The 5,874-nt window shown below is 32.7% G+C and overlaps 1 pseudogene; it reads left to right on the forward strand.

Moving 5' to 3' along the window:
- Positions 1 to 445: 445 nt before the first annotated feature.
- Positions 446 to 4,503, forward strand: LOC107857633 (annotated as a pseudogene).
- Positions 4,504 to 5,874: the final 1,371 nt, after the last annotated feature.

Raw genomic sequence — 5,874 nt, forward strand, 5'->3', positions numbered from 1 at the left:
ATATAAATATATTTGTTTTGTATCATCTATTTATGTACTAACAATTAGTTAATTCACCATTCAACTATTTCTGATTTTCTCAAATAGTAATTAAAACAAAAAACATATGTAGAATAGATAAAACCAATCTCTGTGGGTTCGACATCTTTCTATACTATTATTTGACAGAGTGAGAGTAAGAAAATATGTATATATATATATGCCATTGACTCATCAATTTTTGGCGCCATTGCCGGGAATTGGTAAAGTCTACTGCAGATTAATTGTTTTACTACTAATTTGAGTTTTTTTTAATTATTATTTGAATTTTAAGTTGCAATTTCAGAAAGTGTATGACCCGTTCTTCTTCAAGAGAATTAGTATCATACAATCCTGAAATTGAAAACTTCTTACGTTTGTTACGGAAAGAATAGGCCAACAATCTCAAGTGTCTTTACAACAAGAAATGGAGGGCAACGAGCTTAAAAATAACAACAATCCACCTCCACCACATCAAGTGGAAGAACAGTTTGATGAGGTGGCACCACGACGTGATAGGATACTTAGAGATTATGCAAGACCAGATCACTTTGAAGAAGAATCAAGTGTAAGGAGACCACCAGTAGCAGCAAATAACTTTGAAATTTGCACAGGATTGATTCAGACAATCCAAAATTCATGTCAATTCACAGGTGTTATAAGTGAAGATCCTCACGCCCACCTAATCGATTTTCTTGAGTTAGTTAAAGCATGTAAGTACAATGGGGTCACAACAGATGCTATCAGATTATGGCTTTTTCCTTTTTCATTAAAAGAAGAAGCCAAGACATGGTTGCGAAGTTTACCAAGAGGTTCTATCACTACATGGGACTAGATGACCCAAAAATTTCTCAACAAATAGTTTTCTCTTGCAAAAATGATTAAAATGAAGCAAGAAATTAATTATTTTTACAAACAGATACTGAATCTGTCTATCAGGCATGGGAAATACTAAGAGCAATGTTAAGAAAATGTCCACACTATGGAATTTCAGATCCTAACATTTTATATATTTTTATCATAGTTTTAAACCCTCTGCTAGAAACGTAATTGATGCAGTGTCAGGTGGATCTATAATGAGCAAAACCACTGTAGAAGCCATACAACTACTTCATGAAATTTCAGAAAATGCAGTGCAATGGCCATCTGATAGAATAATTATCAAGAAAGCAACAGGAGTCAATCAGGTTGAAGCTTTAAATTCATTGACATAATAGATCACAGCTCTCACACAAAAATTTGAGACTTTTTAGGTAAGCACTAAGTCATCTCCCAAACTTGAAAATTGCAATGTTTGTGGAGGTAATCACCCTAATCATGAATGTCAAGCTTCAATACAAAATAAAGAACATGTAAATGTAATTGGTTACAAGCATAATTATCCATTTGGTAGCTCCATGGCACATAAACATCCTGGATTTCAATGGAGTAATCCTAATGGTGCTGAAAATCCTCAAAAATCTTTTAATCAAAAACAGCAAGTGCAGGGACCATCTGACTTTCAAAATCAGATAAGAAGGCAACATAATTATCAGTAATACCAACAACAACCTCAAAGATCCCACCAATAGAGCCTTGAAAAAATGATGAACAAATTTATTAAGGTAATTGATGGAAAAATTAAAAGTCATCATTCAACCATCAAGAATTTGGAAATTCAGGTAAGTCAATTAGCAACACTCATATCAGGGCAAATTCAAGGTGCTCTACCAAGTCACACTGAGAAAAATCCAAAGAAATATCTTAAAGCTATCTCTTTGGGCTCAGGTAAAAATCTTAATGATCCATATGCAGGCCGACAAGAAAGTACTCGACAAGTGGAACAGGTAAATGAAGGTGACAAAAATGAGAAATTTGAATATTCAAAAAAACAAATAATTAAAGAAAAAAGGTGCAGGAAAATGAATTGATCATAAATCCTCACTCTATACCTCTTCCTTTTCCCCAAAAGATGCAAAGAGAAAGACTTGACAAACAATTTTCAAAGTTTCTGGAAATCTTAAAACAACTTTACATTAACATACCTTTCACAGATGGTTTGTCACAAATGCCTTCAAATGCCAAATTTCTTAAAGAGTTTTTGTCGAGTAAAAGAAAATTGAAAGAAGTTTCAGTAGTTAAGCTTACAGAGAAATGTAGTGCCATACTTCAAAATAAGCTACCATAAAAACTTGGTGACCCAGGAAGTTTTACAATTCCTTGTACCATAGGAGGTTCTCATTTTGAAAAAGCATTATGCGATTCAAGTGCTTCAATAAATCTAATTCCATTTTCAATTTTCAAAAAGATAGAACTTGGTAAGATAAAAGATACTGAAGTATCTCTTCAATTGGCCGACCAAAGTACTAAAAAGCTAAAAGGAATAATTGAAGATGTTCTCGTAAGAGTTGATAAATTTGCATTTCCTGTAGATTTTATAGTACTTGAAATGGAAGAGAACACTGAGGTATCATTAATTCTAGGTAGACTATTTCTCACAACAGGAAGAGCAACTATTGATGTCCATCAAGGACAATTAATATTGCGAGTTGATGAAGAAAGAGTAATTTTTGACGTGTAAAAAATAATAAAATTTCCTGAGGATGAGTCATCATCTTGTTTTCATATTGACTTGCTAGATGACCTTACAGATGAATACAAAGATGATCAGTTGATTACTGATTCATTGGAAAGATGTTTGGCCAAGTCAGGTATGCCAAATGATGATGATCCCACAATCAAAAAAGAAGCGGAAATGCTAGAAGAAAATATAGTGAATGAGAAAAACTCACTAGAAGAAGTTCAACCAAAAATTGAACTCAAAACACTTCCATCTCATCTAAAATATATCTTTCTTGCATCTGAATTATGTCCAGTAATTATTTCCTCTTCTTTGACTACAGAACAAGAAAATAAATTAATTGGAGTATTGAAAGAACACAAAAGAGCCATAGGGTGGACTATAGCTGATATCAAAGGAATAAGTCCAGCTATTTGCACACATAGGATCCTCATGAAAGATAATTACAAACCAATAGTCCAACTTCAACGAAGACTAAACCCAAAACTGCAAGAAGTTGTTAAGAATGAAGTGATAAAACTTTTAGCAGCAAGTATTATTTATCCAATATCTGACAGTCCTTGGATGAGTCCTGTGCAGGTAGTACCAAAAAGGGGAGGTACAACAGTGATTAAAAATGATATTAATGAACTCATACCTACCAAAACTGTCACAGGATGGAAAGTCTGTATTGATTATAGACAACTTAATAAGGTTATAAGAAAAGATCATTTTACTCTTCCTTTTATTGATCAAATGCTTGAGAGAATTGCAGGTCATAAATTTTACTGTTTCCTTGATGGGTATTCTGGATACAATCAAATATCAATTGCTCTGGAAGATCTGGATAAAACCATATTTACATGCCCCCAAGGTACGTATGCTTATCGAAAAATGCCATTTGGACTATGCAACGCTCCTACTACATTTCAGCATCGCATGTCAGCAATTTTCTCAGAGATGAATGAAAAATTTCTTGAAATATTCATGGATGATTTCACACTTTTTGGTAAGACATGTTAAGATTGTCTTTATCATTTGACTTTGGTGCTTAGAAGATGTTAAGAGACAAACTTAGTTCTTAATTGGGAAAAATGTCATTTTTTGGTAACAGAGGGAATTGTTTTGGGTCATAAAATTATTGCTAAAGGAATAGAAGTTGATAAAGCAAAAACTGATCTTTTAGCAGGATTACCCCCTCCCATTACTGTTAAAGGTATTAGAAGTTTCTTAGGACATGCAGGTTTTTATAGGAGGTTTATAAAAAAATTTTCAAAAATTTCAAAACCTCTGACTAACCTATTAATGAAAGATGTGAAGTTTGAATTTTTAGATAATTACAGGAAAGCATTTAAGATTCTTAAGGTACAGTTGTCTAATACTCCAATATTTGTTTCCCCTGATTGGAGCAAACCCTTTGAGATAATGTGTGATGTAAGTGATTCGACAGTTGAAGCTGTATTAGGACAGATGAAATACAAGGTTTTCAGGCCTATATACTATGCTAGAAGAATGCTCAATGAAGCTCGAAGAAATTATGCCACAACTAAGAAAGAACTGCTAGCAGTAGTATTTGCATTTGAAAAATTTCATTCCTATCTAATAGGAGTAAAAGTCATAGTATTTACTGATCATGCAACTTTAAAGTATCTCTTAATAAAAAAGGATGCCAGACCTAGATTGCTAAGATGGATACTTCTTTTACAAGAATTTGATCTCGAAATAAAAGATAGAAAAGGAACTGAAAATCAGGTAGCTGATCATTTGTCATGTTTGGAAAATCCTCCTACCGAGTCATCTGAAATTCAGGAAGAATTTCCTGATGAGTATATTTGTGTGATACATCAACTATAAATCAACCACCTTGGTTTGCTGACATTGCTAATTATTTAGCTGGAGGATGGATCCCAAAAGATTTTTCACACGAACAAAGAAAAAATCTTTAAAAAGATGAATGATATTATTATTAGGAAGATCCTTACTTGTTTAAATTTTGTACAGATGAAATAATCAAAAGTTGTGTACTAGAGATAGAAATGAACAACATCTTAACGCATTATCATGATGGGGCAGTGGGAGGTCACTACGGAGGAAGAAAGATGGCAGCAGAAGTACTTGAAGTAGGTTTCTTCTGGCCTACTCTTTTCAAATATGCAAAAAATTATGTCGCCATGTGCGATAAATGTCAAAGAAGCGGTAACATTTCAAAAAGGGATGAAATGGCTCTTAACTCTATTCTTGTTTGTGAAATATTTGATATTTGGGGTATTGATTTTATGGGTCTATTTCCTCCGTTAAATGGTTTTGAATATATTTTAGCAGCTGTTGCCTATGTTTCAAGATGGGTAGAAGCAGTAGCTACTAAGAAAAATGATGCTCGTGTTGTTTGTAATTTTCTCAAAAAAAATATTTTCTCTAGGTTTGGGACCCTACGAGTTATCATAAGTGATCAGGGAACCCATTTTATAAATAAGTAATTCGCTAGTTTACTGTCAAGGTATGGAGTAACTCATAAAATAGGAACTCCATATCACACTCAAACAAGGGGGCAAGTAGAGGTATCCGACAGAGAATTAAAAAGAATTTTAGAAAAGACTATTGGGTCATCCCGAAAACAATGGTCTTTAAAATTAGATGATGTTTTATGGGCTTACAAAACTGCTTTCAAAACACCCATAGGCACATCTCTTTACAGATTAGTTTTCTGAAAAGCTTGTCATTTACTTGTGGAATTGGAACATAAAGCATATTGGGTGATAAAATTATTAAATCTAAATTTATTAGATGTAGGTAAAAATTGTTTCTTGCAGCTTGATGAATTAGTTGAATTCAGGCTTGAAGCTTATGAAAATACAAAGTTGTACAAAGAAAAAATAAAAAAAATGGTATGATAACCATATTCTCCATAAGGATTTTAAACTTGGAGATCAAGTTCTATTGTACAATAGCCGATTGAGATTATTTCCTGAAAAATTTAAGTCACGTTGGACAAGATCGTACATCATAAAAAAAGTGACCCCATATGGTGCTTTTGAAATACAACACATAGATGGAGGAGAAAAATTCAAATTGAACGGGCATCGATTGAAATCTTATGTCACCAGAATCTTTGACAAACAGGCTTCAACAGTTCTTTTTACTTAATAGATAAATACACATAATAATAAGTCAAGTTGACGACGTTAAATTCAGAACTACCTCTTGTTTTATTTCAAGCAAGTAATGATATATATTTTAAAATAAAATAAAAAATTACACTTTTTTCAAGCAAGAAAATATATTATATACACATAAATATATTAGGCTTTTAAATAATG

Source organism: Capsicum annuum, chromosome 1 (genome assembly GCF_002878395.1).
Source record: "Capsicum annuum cultivar UCD-10X-F1 chromosome 1, UCD10Xv1.1, whole genome shotgun sequence".
Taxonomy (NCBI): domain Eukaryota; kingdom Viridiplantae; phylum Streptophyta; class Magnoliopsida; order Solanales; family Solanaceae; genus Capsicum; species Capsicum annuum.